Raw genomic sequence first — 19168 nt, forward strand, 5'->3', positions numbered from 1 at the left:
AGGATATATTTTTACTAATACATTTAAATATCTGAGAAGTTTAACTGTGCATAAGCTTTTTAACATTTTTTTCTTTTTCTTTTTCCCATCTTTATTAAATTGGGTATTTCTTATTTACATTTCAAATGTTATTCCCTTTCCTGGTTTCCAGGCCAACATCCTTCTAACCCCTCCCCTTCTATGTGGGTGTCCCCTCCCAATCTTCCCCCCATTACTGCCCTCCCCGAAACAATCCCATTCACTGGGGGTTCAGTCTTGGCAGGGCCAAGGTCTTCCCCTTCCACTGGTGCTCTTACTAGGATATTATTGCTACCTATGAGGTCAGAGTCCAGGGTCAGTCCATGTATAGTCTTTGGGTAGTGGCTTAGTCCCTGGAACTTTTTAACATTTTTAATTTGTTGTATCTTAATATTTTTCATACCAACAGAAACATAGTAATCCAACTGGTTGGGTCTAGTTAATAACTTCCCTCTTGTTCTTAGTGGGGAAAAGTTCATTTGGCTTTTGGCTCTAAAAGTATAGGTTTAAAATACAGTTGTGCCTTGCCCCTGGTGAAATTCCTTTTGTTCTTCCTAACATCATATGTCATAAAACAATATTTGACCTCCTAGGTACAAAGTATGGCATGTGGTCAACAGGAAACACTGTGAACTGAAATCTCCCCCCAAAACAAGAATTAAGCCATGTCTCTGATATTCTATGAAGCTAAATGACTTATTAGAACTTCTGTGTTTAGAATGTCTGTGAATTTACCTATTTTACGCCCAGAGACAAATTCTCTTAGCATGTCTTAGCCCCCTAAACCGTCATTTGTTGTCCACCACTGTCTGTCCTAACAACCTGTGACTATCAGGAAAAAATTGGAGCACACAAATAGACCACAAGTTTCCACCAACTCAAAGACCAAGAACATCATCAGATAGCATTTGAGACCTGAAACAGAGACTTCTCCACTTTTGAAGTCACCTGACTCTCTGACGTTTCCACCAATTTTATTTGAAAAGTGTCTTGATGCATAATTTTTTTTCTGTTCTCATGAAAACATCGTAAAACTAAATCTGTGCCCCTGGGTCTTGATCACATATTTTCAGAACTTGTCATGTTCTCAGTCTTTAATCTCTGCGTGTGTCATATGCATTGTTGTGATCCTAATTCACAGATACTGTTCTGAAGTTCGTTTCTGTGTCAGAATGGAACACCAGATCCTGTTTCCACATCACTAAGCCCCTCCCACTACACTTTCTTAACCAACCCCAGGAGATGGGGAGCTCTAATTGACATCCGGGTTACAAAGCAGAAAGCAGAGACATTCTAGACAGCCAGACAAATGTAATTCAAAGTGAAAATTACTTGAGAAAGTTAAGGGAAAGACAGGATCTGCTGCTCTGAATATTTCACTATAAACAATATTATTTCCATAACCCTTAAAACTTCTGAAATGGTTTTTCTACTGCATATATTATGAATAGGTAATTGTTCTTGGGCAAAGGAGAATTATAGCTGTGTTAGTTTTATCATTCCAGAGAAAATTAACGTTGTGGAGGAAAGACTTGCTTCGCTCGTGTTCCCACCCTGAGCAGGGCACGCTACAGAAGAGCCGTTCACATCACATGGCCAGGAAATAGGGAAAATAAGACCAAGAACAGGACATAACTTTCAAAGGTCATCCCCCAATGAGCCTCTTCCTCCAATAGGCCTTAGCTTCAAAAGAATCCATCAACTTCCATAATAGCAAGAACCAACAGCCAATCCTGTGGGGAGTCCCTCATACTCAAACCATAGCAAAGCCACAGATAGAGTCAGGATTGTTTCCCAGTTGATTTGAAGATAGGATGAGTACCCTTGGTTAGTGTGGGCAGGAAGGAAGGAAGGAAGGTAGGAGGAAAACGTGAGGAAGGAAGGATGGTCAGAAACACAACCATGTTTGGTTCGAAGATGAAGGAAGGACATTGACATAAGCCTAGATAGCGTCTAGATATCATCTCAAAGCCAGAAAGCAACATCTTCCCTGGAGCCTTCAAAACGGACTGCAGCCTTAGCTCAGTGAGATCTGTGTCAAACCTGGGATGTAAGCCTTCTCTCTCCTCTAGAGAGAGCAGGACACTCACAGCCTCTTGTTAAAGGGCTCTAGCCCTACCTTCACTGTTGTCAAAGAGGCTGCAGGATCAGTGGGAGGAGCGAATGGGGGAAATGTCACTGATCCCTTCGAGAGAAATTGCTAACTAGATTGGTAGTCTATCTCTGACAATGACTTTCATGCCAAGTCACTGATTTAATTACAAAGATCATGGCTTAAGGCACCTGTGGCCATGCTAGATCCAGCTTAATGAGGGTAAAGAAATGTAAATCGTCGGTAGCTTATTGATGGTACCATGTGAAGAGGCAATGTCTTATATCTTCCGCCACACCTGGCTTCCCTTTGTTACCAAGGCCCAGGGGTACTGTGAAAAATGATGCCAATTTGGTGCTGAAGTGATCACAAAGAAACCCTGGCACAGATCCTGGTGCATGTCCTCTCAAAGATTAGAATTAGAGTAACTGGTGTGACAGACATCTACTTTATTGGTGAGCCAACTCCCCTTGCCTGTGCACCCAGAAGGTCAGACATGGTCAGTAGACACCCACACATGTGTTCCTCCCTTGCATACACCCTAATGCTCAAACACACGAGCACACTACATACTCCATAGGCAGATATGCACAGAGTAACAGACTAGCCAGAGGAGGATTTGTTTGGTCCTCTGTGCTTTTTCTATTGAATGAAGCATTCTAATTCCAAGACACACCAGCTTTGGGGAAATAAACTTAATCCTCAGATTAGTCTTGATGCCTTTCAGGAATGTGGGACAGTACATTTTTTTTAAAGCCCTCAATTCAGAAAATGCCTTGTGTGTTCTGAGGCTCCAAGAAAGCAATCCACAAAAGGGGTCCTGATTGCTGGTGTCTATGATCTCAGAGAAGGGCATATGTGTAAGTGTTCACTGTTCCTACTTGTGAGCTGTCTCAACATGGGCAAATTGCTTTTACCTACTCTGTGCCTCAGTTTCTCCATTTGCATGTTGTAGGTAACAACAGTTTTATGTGGAGGTATTTAAGATGAATTGCAAATATGTATATATTTCACTTAATAACACCTTTTTTTTTGGATTGTTATTTTCTTGGGACTGGGTCTCTTTGTAGTGTAGGCTAGCCTTGAACTCACTATGTAACCGAGAAAGACTTTGAATTCATCATTCTGATTACACCCTCAAGTGCTGGGATTATAAGCATGTACCACTACACTCAACTCTACAATACTGTTACTCCTGTTTCCACACACATCTATCACCCACACCATCCACACTCAGTCACCCACTGACACACACACTCACACTCTCACACACTCACACTGATACACACTCACTCACACACTCATACACTCACACACTAGCACACTCACACATTCACACTCACACACCCTCACACTCACACACTCACACACACTCACATACACACCCACACACTCACATACACACTCACATACTCTCACACACACACTCACACACTCACATACTCACACACCCACACACTCACATACTCACACACACTCACACACACACATTCATACTCACACTCTCACATACTCACATTCTCATATGCTCCCACACCCACACACACACACTCACATACTCACACCCACACACACACTCACACTCACACACCCATACACTCACACACCCACTCACACACTCATATTCACACACACACTCACATACTCACACACACACTCACATACTCACACACACACATACACACACACACTCACATACTCACACACACTCACACACATTCACACTCACACCCATACACTCACACACCCACACACACACTCACATACTCACACACACACTCATACTCACACACACACTCACATACTCACACACACACTCACATACTCACACACACACACACATACTCACACACCCACTCACACACTCACACACCCACACACTCACACACACTCACACACTCACATACACACCCACACACTCACATACACACTCACATACACACACTCACACTCACACACCCACACACACACTCACACACCCACACACACACTCACACACCCACACACAAACTCACACACCCACACACACACTCATACTCACACACACACTCACATACTCACACACACACTCACATACACACACACTCACTCACACACTCATACACTCACATACTAGCACACTCACACATTCACACTCACACACCCTCACACTCACACACTCACATACACACCCACACACTCACATACACACTCACATACTCTCTCACACACACACACTCACATACTCACACACCCACACACTCACATACTCACACACACTCACACACACACACACACATTCATACTCACTCTCACATACTCACATTCTCATATGCTCCCACACACACACACACACACACTCACATACTCACACCCACACACACTCACATACTCACACCCACACACACACTCACACTCACACACCCATACACTCACACACTCACACACCCACACACTCACATACTCACACACACTCACACACACACACATTCATACACTCTCACATACTCACATTCTCATATGCTCCCACACCCACACACTCACACACAGAAGCGCTATAAATACCTAGCTTTGGAGAGAGTGAACCAAGCACAGCATGCTCTACTGTGTGCAGGTGTGCACACTGAGAAATCATCTCTACAGATTTCTCTGAACAGAGGGAAGGGAAGGGCCTCAGGCACAAGAGAGAAGACAGCACAAAACCCACACCACAACTGGGGCCGGAAGTAAACCAAAGCAGTCCCAGTCCCAGAGGGCGTCGCTGTGTAATTTCCCTTCACACGACTGAAGGGAGTTTTTCAAACTTTTTGTGTTGGGACTATGTTAATTTTATAGCTAAACAAAAACAAGAGCATTTCTGCGGAGTAGCTTCCCTTGAAAAGAGAATTATACAAATTCTAGGTTTAGAAATATAAAATTAAAAGAGTAAGCCCCAAAAGCCACAAACTCAGGGCTAAGCCCTGCCGCCAGGAATAACAGGCCATAAAGATAAAGAAAAGGAATGCAAAAACCAGCTCAGGCTATCAAGGACTGACCCATAAACCATCCAAAGACATCCCCCCAGCTTACTCAGAGTCATACTTTAACCAGATGTCCTCCAGACCCTGATAAGCCCCTACTTGTGCTTTTCAGCCATTGTGTCCTGCAGAGAGCACTCCAAGAAACCGGGCAGCCCAAGCCTAACCAGAGGTGTTTCAAATACAAATGCTCCATCAATTTTGACAAACTTTTAAAAATAATGAGGACCTGAAGACCCTACCCTTCTCCTGATTTAATAGTTCGGTCCAGGAACCAGGGGGCCATAAAACCTTCTGGCATCCCCTTATCTCCTGGAGCCATAAAACAATCCTGTAACTTGTGGTGCCTTCCCCTTTGACATCCCCCATCCCCTGGTCTCACAGCCTCTGCCTTTAAATGCTCTTTCTCCCAGCCTCTCGGGGCCGACACCTCTGTCTCCTGCGCGGGATACGTGTCGGCCAGGAGATCTCTGTAATAGGTCTCCGTAATAAACCTCGCCTTTGCTTATTACATCCAAAATGGTCTCTCTGTGTCTGGGGTCCGCGATTTCCTAAGACTTGAGTAAGGGTCTCTCTGCGTGGGATCTTTCACCCTGAGACATGGACTGCTGGGAGGGTGACTTTTCCCACCTTCTTCAACATTCTGGCAATAAACAAGCATGGCAGGATATGAGGAGTAAGCAGTGGGACACCAGTTGTTACACTTTCAATACTTCCAGTTCCGGAAAACGTCATATCCAGACTTGACGCACACGGACCTGCTTACTCGGAGTTGTCCTCCTCTGGAAGGAGGTGGGGAAGAGAAAGTGATCAGGTTCCTCCGACCCTGGGAAACCCAAATGCATAAATGATATTATGCGGTGATCCCAAGTTGGGATTGACTGAGCATTTCAGTTCAGGTTGCAGGCTTGGCCAACCTTTTGGCATTGCAATATAACCTTGGCATCTTCAAAGTTCATGGTCGAGAACCAATCAATCAAACAATAAAAAAAAACGGGTCAGAAGTATTTAAGTAAACCTGGGATTTTATGTTGGGCTGTGTTTATGGCCATCTAGGTCTGCGTACCGCATGTAACCTGCAATCTGCAAACCGGACACGCCTGGAAAAGTGTTCTCTGACTCTGTGCTCACAGCGACCTTGTAACGAAGGAATTATCCGACTCATAAATGACAATATCGCTATGAAAATGCTTAGGGATGGCCCTAAAACCATGCAACTCAACAGGGTCGCAGTTGGTAACCGGACCGGTCCTTGTCAATGCCAGTCGTGTGACCAGAACTCCTGCTTCATTTGTTACTTGCTGTCTTCACCTGGCACTGTCTGTGGCCCAGCCACCATTCTGGTGAGCACTGTCAGTATCCCGGGACTATGTGTGATGGCATCAAGAACCGGCTTTACGGTTGCAGGGACCCGCACATGCATTGCCTTGGCAATTGCCATTCGCTCCCAGAGTCCACTTCCCACCTCTCCCTGCGAGCGGTTACGTCACAGCCTAAATAAAAGGCAGATCCTTCCTGACCTTTGCCCCCTCTTTTCTCTCTTTTCTCCCTTTGTCTCCATCGCCCCTTTTGTCCTCCCCACCCCACCCCCACACCCCAAACCTCTCTCATGTGGAACTGTACTGGCCTGGTGTGGTCTGTACAGACTCCAGCTGCGATTGGAAGTCGCTTTCCGGTGCCACAGGATAGACAAGTGAAACCAGTGTTGGAGTCAGAAAACTGTACCTCAGAATGTGGCAGTCTGCCATGCTGGGCCAGAGCGAGCAGCCTTGGGAACTGGATCCCTTTGACCTTCATCCTGAAGGGCAGCACCTCACTGGTATTCCCCGTCTGAAACCGCTTCTCCTAAAGGAAATTACAACTACCTCAAACTCCTTGGGACTCTATCTCATAAGGGAATGATGAACCCTGGGAGAGGAGGCCGAAAGCCATCACTAAACCCAGCTTGGTTTCACGAGATTGCCTGGCAGACTATCCGTGTCTACAGGGAGGCCCCTCTTCACCTGGACCACCCAACCCCCACTCCCCTCTTCCCTATGAGAACAGAACATTACATTCTGCACCCTGCGAATTTTCAAACTGCGGCTAGCTCCAGTATGCATGTGCATGTTAATAAATGTTTTCTCTTGATAATCTGTCTTTTGTTAAAAGGGTGCCTGCCAGAACTTTTTATGATGGGCAGGAAAGAGATTGCCCCCCCCTTTTCTGCCCATACAATAGTAATATTTTCAGGATGTTGCAAATGCTACACACAAAATAAATTATGACCGTGCTTGTGTAGAATGACTCCATAGGTGCCCATGTCTTAATTCTGCCACCTGTAAATAGGTAGTGTTCCCAAGAAAGTCAAAGGTTAAATGTACTTATTCATCTGCTGATCTAAAGAGAGCCAGAATTTTTCAGACTACCCATGGGGGCTGGTACAATCCCAGGGGTAGACTTCAAGTTGGAAGAAGGAGCAGAGGGTGACTGAAGGGATGGGAGGAAGAAAGAATGCTCAGGGAGAGGCAACAGTGCTGGCTCTGGAGAAGGAAAGAAGTCCCTGGAGCTTCCAGAGTAAGCCCCTGCCTGCTGGCGCCTTGATCCTAGGTGAGCACTAGATACATGTTTGAAGCCACCAAGCTTGCAAGTCAGTTGTCACAGCACCTCCAAGGCTCTAACCCTAGAGAAATTGTGTCATCTGTCACCTCTTGCTAGAAGAGGTTCCTGAGGTCACTGAAACCAGAGCTTCCTGCCTGCTAAACAGCTTGCCACCATTTTAAATGGTTTGCTTGTTTATCTGCTTTGGGGAAGGTGTCCCCACCTCCACCCCTATCCCTGAGCCCCTGAGGTGTCTGGAGCAACAACATTCAGGACATAAACACATAGCTGGCCTGACTGTGCTGGCCTCAGATGCACCCTCACCCCGGCCCCCCAGGGACTGCTCCCTCCTCTTCCTTATCTTTTTTCCTTGACCTTTGTCCCAAAATACTCATCCCAAAGGGTCCCATATCCTCTTGGGGAGAAATTGGGAATAACAGATGGGGAAGTCCCAGCCCCACCTTGGCCCAAGTCTATAAGGACCTAAGGTCCTTCTGGACAGTAACACATCCTAAAGAGATCTATAAAGAATGTGAGTCTGCACTGTGACAAAGCCTAGGAATGCTAACTCCCTCCCAGTGAGCCTGGGTAGCATATATTCCTTTCACTGTGCTTTTCCCAGCTTCCTCCATCCACCTCTAGCTTTAACCTATAATTCATTGTGCCTCAGCCCAAACCCAGAGTCTTTCTCCCGTGCCACCTCCTCTCTCTGTTGATCCTCATTTTTAACCCAAGAACCCCTGTTCCCTGAGTGGGTTCAGCGCCCTCACCAGCCTGCCCATTCACTGACTCACTGTACCTATCTCACCCTCACTCAGACCCTGGCACTTGAGTGGCTTTTGTTTTATTATTTGATTTGGGGGAAGAGGGTCTCTCCGAAGATGTTCCCACCCGCTCCTAAGGATCACCTGGGTAGGCTAGCACTTCTGTACTGGAAGAAAACAAGCACAGCCCTACTCATGTCCCTGCCAGACTTCAGCCTCATTTCCTCTGCAGAGAGCTCTAGATTAAACTTCCTCCTTCCTGGTAAGGCTGATTAATGAGGCAGGGAGGGTTTATTGCAAATCTCTTCTGAGCAGGGCACAGCATGGGTAGGGCTGGGAGCAAGAAGCCCAAGACCCGGGCTGTCACTCCCTCGAGGCAGCTGCTTCTGAGAGCCACCAGCTAGGGAGGGCCACAACATCCCCACCCTCATCCCCAGAAGGCCGCTTTTCAGCAGCCAGGCCAGGGCAGCAGTAGGCTGGGTCAAGACTCAAGGCATCAGCAGCTGATTCATCACCCCTTCAACACGCAGGCAGTAAAGACTGAGCCTCAGGTATGTCTCTGCCAGAGGGGATGGGGCTTTACTTCTCTGTCCACAGTTTTGAACTAACGACAGAACAGGGAGATGGGAAAAGGAAAGGCAACATGCCTGAGAAAGAAAGCAAGAGAAGAAAAGGGGAACTACATAACTGAAGAGACTTCTGTGGCTGCAGTGAGGAGACAGGAGACTTCATCTGAGGGGATCAAGTCCAACTGACTGAGGGGGAAGGCTGGTTTATCACTCAGTGCAGGTCATGCTGTGATTGATTAGTTATGTCTGCTGTGGGTACAAAAATAGGATCTAAGGTTCGAAAGCCTGGGATTTGAAACTGCTCACTGTAGATGCTATCCCTGACCACGGGGAATCTCCACATGTATTAATTCACCCATGTATACGTGCTTTTAAACACACAGGATGATCTCTGGCCACAAATTTCATTTCTCTCTGAAAAGGCTGAGCTGAAATGCTAAGCCAATGGTCTTGAGAGACTTCCTGATGAGGTACTGACTATCCAGCTAGTTCCTCTCGCTAAGATCTGTTTTCCTCATCTGGGAAATGGGACTGAGGGGCTGAAGATCCTGGCTCAGTGTCAGCGCTCATCTCTTAGGCATCTGTGGGAGGAATCACTGAAACGTAGAGAACAGAGAACGGCACCAGCCGCTTCTAAACAGCCGCTTCTATGGGGACTTGGTTCTCATCAGGGGAGCTGGAGGCCAGAGAGACTTCATTCTCCCAGGCAGAATGGCTGCAGAGTTTGTCCCCTGGCACTATGCTACAATGCCCTGTGATACAGCTGTTTCTGGAGTGTTCCTACAGACAGGTCACTCACAGAATATTGATTGAGCACATCCTGTGGAGCAAGTAAACACACCATTGTTTTGGCCAGAAAGCAGAAAGCAACGTGTGTGTGTGTGTGTGTGTGTGTGTGTGTGTGTGTGTGTGTGTGTGTGTGTGTGTCTGTGTGTCTGTGTGTGTGTGTCTGTGTGGGGGGGGGTCATTATGGATGGCCTGAGAGTTAGGGACAACAGACTTCTCTCAGAAGGTTAAATCGCCTAAGGCAGTGTGGAATTAGGTGGGAAGACAAGGAGGTGGGTGGGAGGGACAACAGGGGCCCCGAAGACCAGAGGCGAGATGGGATGTGTCACAACCAGGTTCGGCCCAGCTGTAGGAGAGAGTTTGACGTTTCCAATTGCTCAATCTGTGTCTGCTGACCTTACGCCTAGAGACTTGAGAGAGTCTTCTCTCTCTCATGCTTATCATTTACACAGCCTTTTCTGAGCTCATGCCCTGTCAGCCAGTGGCCCCAGTTGCTTACTGTATTCCCACAGGACTTTGGGGATCCACAGAGCTGTAGCCTAACCTGCTCACTGAGTCTGGCACTTTTTCCATGGTGGGGGATGTTTGAAGTCACTGCTCGGCAACCCTTCCTTAGGCTGAAGCAGCTACAGCTCCTAGGGTGAAAGCAGTCTGTCTAGTGGAGACTCTGACAGTCAGTAAGAGGGTGGTCCCTTGGGAAACACACTGAAACCTTCAATGGCCAATACCAATCCTTCGCTTTTGGAAGCTTTAGAAGGCAGGTAGGTGGGAAGTCTGAAGTTTCCTCCTCAGAAACCAGGCGAGAGATCCAAAGTCACTGAGAGAGAGCACGGGAGCTCCCGTGCCCTGAGCATTTGGATCACAGCTCTGCCTTTTTTCAGCTGCGTCTACTTGGGCCAGTTGTTTCATCTAAGCCTCCCTCTCCTCTCCTCTCCTCTCCTCTCCTCTCCTCTCCTCTCCTCTCCTCTCCTCTCCTCTCCCTTTCCTCCCCCTCTCTCTCTCTCTCTTTCCTCTCTCTCTCTCTCTCTCTCTCTCTCTCTCTCTCTCTCTCCCCCCCCCCAAGAATGGGTCATCTGTTTTACCATAGATAAAAGCAATCCATGTATTTATTCTATTTATTGTTGGGATTCATGTTTTGGTTTATTCCTTTTCAAAAGAGTAATGGGGACATTCACAAATTCCTGGAGGCTTGACTGGTGTGAATTAACCTAGTCAACAGTGTCCAGCACCGGCCACGGAGCTGGCAGGGAGCAGGAAAACTCACAGGTCGGTGCTCTTGTCAGGGTTCAGCACCTGTTGTACCCTAGGTACTGTGCAAGCCACCAGGCTTTTAGGAATGACAAACTGCTATCTCGGGAAGTTCACAGTCCATCAGAAGAGTCACAGAGAAGACGGCGAGTGAAGTAGGCAGTGACCCTACGAGAGATGTATTGTGTGGGTCAGTTTTCTGTCGGTGTGACAAAATACCCAAGAAAATCGACTTAGAAGAAAGGTGTTTTTTGCGTTCATGTTTTCATCCCATTGCTGTCTGTTGGATGAGGGTCCAAGGTTGGGCAGAGCGTGGCGGTGTGGAGCATGCAGTGAAGCAAGGCTGCTGGCTTCGAGGGGACGAGAAAGTGAAGTGAAAACATGGTGTAAGGGGTGGAGACATGATGAACCCTACTGGGTTCCATGAACGGTGCCTTTCAATTAGACTCCACCTCTTACAGTGTCTGCTACTTTCTTAGAGTTCATTAAGCTATGAACTCAAGAGATTAGTCCAGGCCTGAGGTTCGAACTCTCATGATTCAATCACTCCCAGAGGACCCACCTCTGAACACTACTGCATGGGACCCAAGCCTTCAGCACATGTCCTTCTGGAGGACATCTCATAACAAACCACAACAGATAGCTGCCAATTCCTCGGGATCAATACAGGCAGCGATCAAAGAATGACGGGTGACGCATGTGGTGGCTTAATTCCCTGCCCAGCGTGGCCCTGAGCACTTAAACCTTTCATGGCAGGGCTTAGTTCTGTTTACAGGAGAACTATTGAAGTCTAAAGAGAAAAGGTATCCTGCCACAGGTGGGAAGGCTGGGGACGGTAGCGACAGATATCCCAGAGGGGGAAGGCTTTCAAAGACTTCACAAAAATGGGAGACTTCACAAAGGAGGCTACATTCCACAGAGCATAGGGTCCCAAGCAAAAAGAAGTCGAGGCAGCACTGCAGACTGAAGTGTGCTGACAGGAGCTAGAGTCCACACAGACAGCCTGCCTGCCCATGGACACCACGCCAAGGACTTAGATCTTTCATAGCTATTCTTCCAGTGAAGGTAGGGACAGCACGGTGGCTTCGGTAGGGAAGATGTTGGGAAGGAAGTTGATGCTGGAGACACCAGGAGCTGACCTGACTCTATTGGCCCTGTTGGGGATTATAATGACCAAACTTGGGAGGGGAGGAGACAGAGTAAGAGTTTAACTTGAAACTTTCCCAACTATGTAAAAGGGAAAACCTTTGTGGACTTGGGTAGGACTCGGGTGCCAATGAAGAAACAAAAATAAGACATACATTGGCATGGAGAATAGAGAAGTCTGGGGATGGCTGTGAGACTCCTAGGAGTCTGTCTCCAAGTTGCTTTATCCTCCTACAATCTGTCCACACAGGAGGGTTGTCCCTACAGGGGAGCAGAGAGATCTTAACCCCTCTAGTTCCAGGCTGGGTGTGGTGGTACTCAAGTTATCACACAGCCTGTTGTGACTAGGAAATGAAGCCTGAGAGTCCAGGTAGCCCCACCCTTACTCAGATAGTACTCTGGTGACCTCAGCCAGACTTTCAACAAAGAGAGTTCTGGTGACTCAAACTGCTTACCTGAGGATGCCTGGTCCTTGAAGTTGCCCCTGCTCACTCAGCCAATTGAGGGCAAGGGAAGGGTTGTGTGAGCAGATGTCTTCACTCCTCTCCAGCTGCTCAGTGGAGATCTGGGCACTCCACTGCCCATTCACCGTTCACCCACATCCACATCCACACCCACATCCACACCCACATCCACATCCACATCCACACCCACACCCACATCCACACCCACACCCACATCCACACCCACATCCACATCCACACCCACATCCACATCCACACCCACATCCACAGTCACATCCACATCCACATCCACACCCACATTCACACCCACATCCACATCCACATCCACACCCACATCCACACCCACATCCACATCCACATCCACACCCACATCCACATCCACACCCACACCCACATCCACATCCACACCCACACCCACATCCACACCCACATCCACATCCACATCCACATCCACATCCACACCCACATCCACATCCACATCCACACCCACATCCACACCCACATCCACACCCACATCCACATCCACATCCACATGCACAGTCACATCCACATCCACATCCACACCCACATTCACACCCACATCCACATCCACATCCACACCCACATCCACATCCACATCCACACCCACATCCACACCCACATCCACATCCACATCCACATCCACATCCACACCCACATCCACATCCACATCCACATCCACACCCACATCCACACCCACATCCACACCCACACCCACACCCACATCCACATCCACATCCACATCCACAGTCACATCCACATCCACATCCACATCCACATCCACACCCACATCCACACCCACATCCACACCCACATCCACAGTCACACCCACATCCACATCCACACCCACATCCACATCCACATCCACACCCACATCCACACCCACATCCACACCCACATCCACATCCACATCCACATCCACAGTCACATCCACATCCACATCCACACCCACATTCACACCCACATCCACATCCACACCCACACCCACATCCACACCCACACCCACATCCACACCCACATTCACACCCACACCCACATCCACATCCACACCCACATCCACACCCACATTCACACCCACACCCACATCCACACCCACAGTCACATCCACACCCACATCCACATCCACACCCACATCCACACCCACATCCACACCCACATCCACATCCACACCCACATCCACACCCACATTCACACCCACAGTCACATCCACGTCCAGTCACACCCACGTCCACACCCACATCCACACCCACATCCACACCCACATTCACACCCACAGTCACATCCACACCCACATCCACATCCACATCCACACCCACACCCACACCCACACCCACACCCACATCCATATCCACATCCACATCCACATCCACATTCACATCCACATCCACACCCACACCCACATCCACATCCACATCCACATCCACACCCACAGTCACATCCACACCCACACCCACATCCACATCCACATCCACATCCACATCCACACCCACATCCACAGTCACACCTACATCCACATCCACACCCACACCCACATCCACACCCACAGTCACATCCACACCCACATCCACAGTCACACCTACATCCACATCCACACCCACACCCACATCCACACCCACATTCACACCCACACCCACATCCACACCCACAGTCACATCCACACCCACACCCACATCCACATCCAACATCCACACCCACATCCACACCCACATTCACACCCACACCCACATCCACACCCACATTCACACCCACACCCACATCCACATCCACACCCACATCCACACCCACATCCACACCCACACCCACATCCACACCCACAGTCACATCCACACCCACATCCACACCCACATCCACATCCACACCCACATCCACACCCACATCCACACCCACATCCAGTCACATCCACATACACATCTACGTCCACATCCACACCCACATCCACACCCACATCCACACCCACATCCACATCCACATCCACAGTCACATCCACACCCACATCCACATCCACACCCACACCCACATCCACACCCACATCCACACCCACATCCACATCCACACCCACATCCACACCCACATTCACACCCACAGTCACATCCACGTCCACAGTCACATCCACATCCACACCCACATCCACACCCACATCCACACCCACATTCACACCCACAGTCACATCCACACCCACATCCACATCCACATTCACACCCACAGTCACACCCACACCCACATCCATATCCACACCCACATCCACACCCACGTCCACACCCACATTCACACCCACATTCACACCCACAGTCACATCCACGTCCACGACCACGTCCACCCACCTGTCTGCAGTTTCCACCCTGCTCATGCAGCAAGGCTGAGCTATCATCTCTGGGGACAAATACCCTGCTTTCCTAGTCCAATCTACAAGAGCTGATGAAGCATGGGGCTTCTAGAAGGGCATAGTGGCTCCTGCCTGTAATCCTAGCCCTCCAGAGGGTGAGGCAGGAGGACTGTAAGACCAATCTAGGCTGTGTATAAGGTTTGAGGCCAATCTGGGACCCTGCCTTAAGTTTTCAGAAGAAAAAGTGGCCTCTTAGGACATATGACCTCATCTGAAATCTTTTCTTGCTCTGATTCTTAGCTATATCACCTGAATACTCTGTGACTCAGTTTCCCCAGAATCATCGCTGATCTGCTACAGGATTAGATCTGTTCAAATAATTTAAAGTTGCACAATACCTAGGACAGAGTATTTGACATCTCATCCTGGGAAATGCCCCAGGCACTAGGAGAGTAAAATCTCTTCAATAAACAGGGGCTGGAGAGATGGCTCAGTACACATCGGACAACCTCCTGTGACTCCTGCTCCAAGGGATCTGACACTCTTCAGGCCTCCCCAGGCATTCTCACACACAAGCACATCCACACAGAGACACAGAATGCCTTATCTGTGGATTCTATTCCTGGGATAAAGCATCCCAGTCAAAAGCAACTTGGGAAGGAAAGGGTGTGTTTCATCTCATAACTCAGATCGTATCCCATCACTGAGGGAAGTCAGGGCAAGAACTCAAGCAGGGCAGGAACCTGAAGGCCAGAACTAAAGCAAGGCCCATAGGGTTGTGCTGCTTGCTGGCTTGCTTTCCCATGGTCTTCCCAGTCTGCCCGAGGGTAACATCACCCACAATCGACTGGGACTTTTTATATCAATCACTAATTAAGAAAAGGCCCCCATAGGCTTGCCTACAAGCCAACCTTATGGACACATTTTCTGAACCAAGGTTCCCTCTTCTAGGCTTGTGTCAATTTGATAGAAACCAACCACTACCTACATATTAAAAAGGAAAAAAATACAATACTGAAGACAAGATATTATGGAAATAAACTATTTCCTTCTTAAATGTCACTAAAACAAAGTTTTCTCACTAGCAACCTTACTATTTATGAATCTATTCACTGTATTGTCTCCCTCTGTATTGGTGACATCATCAATATGTCTTGTAGATACCAGGGCTTTAGGGGAAGGAATATCCAGGGATGAGTGGTAACCTCACACAGGCTAGAAAATGAGGGAACAGACCACTGGACCTGGGCAGATCCTCCCACAGTCTCTGGTTCCTGTGGTTGCAGGACTCTTAGCATGTGTTCCACAGGCCCTTAGAGTTTTAATTTTTTACTCTTAATCATGTCTCTGTCTTCTCCCCACTGAGCTGTGTCCCACACACCCTCTCACTGCCCTCTTGGTACTTTCACCTCCCAAAGTGTGGGCTCCAACTGTGCTTCTGCCCTTGGGGTATTCAGGCGGGCGTCATTTTGACCTGAAGGAAGGGAATGAGTGGGTTTGCTGGATCTCGGCCTGGTTGGGTGAGTGCAGCGTGTTCAGTGTGTGTGTGTGTGTGTGTGTGTGTGTGTGTGTGTGTGTGTGTGTGTGTGTGAAACAGCTCTTCTAGACATTATTCAGTGAAACACCTTGCTCAGATGATATTCAGTAAAACAGCAGCTCTCTTTATTGGGGGTGGTGGGTAACAAGGACTTTATAAACCTGGAGGAGTGGACAGGGTTTCGAAGACAGCCATTGCCTGCGGCTGTGGTGCTGGGAGTGCTTTATTTGAATGAAGAGGAATTCTGGGTGCTTAAACCGGTAAACTGGCCAAGAGGCTAACTGACTTCCCCAAGAAGTGAGGATGGATTGACTTTAGGGCTATACATCCTAGAGCTTGCAGGCCAAGAACAGGGAGGGAGGGCTCTTTGCTCCTGATCTCAAGATGAGACTTTCGTCTCAAGATGAGAGTTTTCTGGGTTCTGGATGCTTGCTCCAGGCTCATTCTCCTGGGTTGCACCTCACCCCCCACACCCCCCCCCACCAAAGTCTCCACCCTTAGTGATGAACACCCCACCCTGCCCCCCAGCAGTGATGGACAACAAGTAGATTGGTGATCTGCAGCCTTCAGTGATGACACTTAGTCTGTGAAATGTCTAAGAATGATGTGGAAATAAACAGGGCTTAAATTTTCAGAAGCTAGGTGGATTCTAAGGTCCAGGTGTGTCCGCTGGGCAGATCTAGCTTGAAGAAAAAATTATACAAAACAAAAAGGAAGGAGCTGTTTCAATGCAGGGAAAAGGCCAGTGTCTTTGTTCTCTGTACACCCACACCACACACATCTAGTGCCCATATCCAGACGTAAGTATAAATGCTGTCTAGAGTGGCTGCAGGCATCAGGGAAGCTGGCCAAATGTTCAGTTAAAGTATTTTAATGGAGGGGGTCCTTGTGATGGCAGGGAAGGTCCAAGAGTCTGAATTTAGCAGATGAAGCTTCCACTTCACTAGAGATGCTGGTGAGAGGCTCTGACCGCCCCTCTTTGACAGTCTGTCCCCGGCCTAGGGAGAATGGCTCCTTTCACTGGCTACCTTGCCTCTGGGCAGGTCATGGTTGAGCTGAAAGTCACAGAGAGCTCCAGGGAACAGGTAGAAACAGACATTCTGGATCCCCCAGGGCCTTTATCAAATGCCGCAGTGGAGAATGGAGTGGGTAGCGGGTAGAACTCCGTGTCAAGCTATGTCTGGCGTGCTCAACGTCCCACACCTAATGACTAACACTGTGGAAGGAAGAAAAGTCAAGGAGATGTCACGGGTCACAGGCAGAGATGTCGTGGTGACACTGTGATTCCACGGAAAGACTGAACATCCCTAGGGGGATGATACCAAGGGGAGCATAAAGGGGGAATGGGAGAGCTGAGCCCTGTAAGCAAAATGGCGGGTGATCGCAAACCCACAGCCCTTCTAGAAAGGGTGGCCTGCTGCCTGCCCCCTTCCACCACATGTAGATAGCATTCCCTTTTTCAAAGGCAGAATTAAGAGTCCTGAGCAACATTACAAGCAGCAACCCCAGGTCTGCCTGACCCCCAGACACCACATCTTTCTCAGTGTAGCACATCCGTCACTGTTTAATTCAGCGATGACCAGCCCTTCACACACAGCTGCTCAGCCCCCTCAGGCAGGTCATGACCCCAGTGGGAAAGGATTCACGGAACTGGCCGCACTGACCCAGACTTAACAGAAGCATCTCCTGGGAGAGATCTCAGCTAGTGTCTCTCTCCTAGCCTCCATATCAGTAAAGCATCTGATTGGTCTAGTTTGGGCATCACAAAGAACACCAAGAAGGCTGGTTTGTAAGCTTAGGGGAACGTGAGGAATGTTCCTCTATCCAGGACCATATGCACATCTTTAACCTTGACTTCCAGAACCAGGAAGGCCTCCCAGAGAAAGTGTTTTTCACCGGGAGTCCTACAGATTAAGATTGCTCTGCGGACAGACCCTCAGTGTGCAGACAAAGATCCAGGGTCCTCCAGAGTGTAGCTTGCCACAGTGCTCAGCCTGCCTCCACACTGATAAGCTTCAGGAATAAAATCCAGTTTGCTGTGTGACCTTAGCAATGACTTGGCCTCTCTGAAGGTCCATCTCCTTCTCCACGTAGTGGCTCAGTCATCCTACCCTTCCAGGACTGTGCCGGATTCAACTCATCCCATCCCTGAACATTTGTTGAACACTCCTCAGTGCTCATGTAGTCCTGGACCTGCAGGACATAGGCCTGTTGGGGAGAAGAAAGTGTCAGAGCCTCTAAACTGATCTGAGGACAGAAATCATCAGTGAGTAGGGGAGGGACAGGTCAAGGACAGGGAGGGCTTGAGTGGCTCTCTGGTCTAGGAGGGAGAGCATAGCTCACAGCAGCTGGGGGCCTCCTCACAACCCTCCCTTTATTCCTTCTCCCACACTCTCCTTACCTGTTGTTAAAATGCTAAAACTGGGTGAGCAATGGCCCGAAGTCATAACAACGCCCTAGGCCACAAGGCCTGGCTGCCATCTAGAACAGGGAGACCTCTCCCCTGAAACTTTGCAACCTGAATGACCGGTTGTGGCAAGGAAACTTTTCTCACATATTGATGGCTGCAGAGAACTCTCCCTCCCCCCATGTCACTTGCTCCTGGTGCCTTTTTCCTCCCCACAACA

The 19168-nt window shown here is 48.6% G+C and overlaps 1 protein-coding gene and 1 long non-coding RNA gene across 9 annotated transcripts in view; one reads left to right on the top strand and one right to left on the bottom strand.

The window, feature by feature from the left end:
- Positions 1-19168, bottom strand: part of LOC120096928 (uncharacterized) — a gene marked incomplete in the record, with an annotated part of 90816 nt that overhangs the window by 17592 nt on the left and 54056 nt on the right. For 2 of the 6 annotated variants that reach the window (NR_190666.1, NR_190669.1), the window contains 1 exon segment: positions 16645-18749. This is a non-coding gene — a long non-coding RNA (uncharacterized LOC120096928). 6 annotated transcript variants of the gene reach the window in all.
- The window catches only part of Fam3d (FAM3 metabolism regulating signaling molecule D), a 35804-nt gene continuing 25388 nt past the window's right edge, over positions 8753-19168 (top strand). For all 3 annotated transcript variants that reach the window (NR_197210.1, NM_001431391.1, NM_001431386.1), the window contains exon 1: positions 8753-9001. The gene's annotated coding sequence lies outside the window, so the exon portion shown is untranslated. The remainder of the gene's footprint in view (positions 9002-19168) is intronic.

The sequence above is a fragment of the Rattus norvegicus genome, chromosome 15, assembly GCF_021556685.1.
Source record: "Rattus norvegicus strain SHRSP/BbbUtx chromosome 15, alternate assembly SHRSP_T2T, whole genome shotgun sequence".
NCBI classification, from domain to species: Eukaryota; Metazoa; Chordata; class Mammalia; order Rodentia; family Muridae; genus Rattus; species Rattus norvegicus.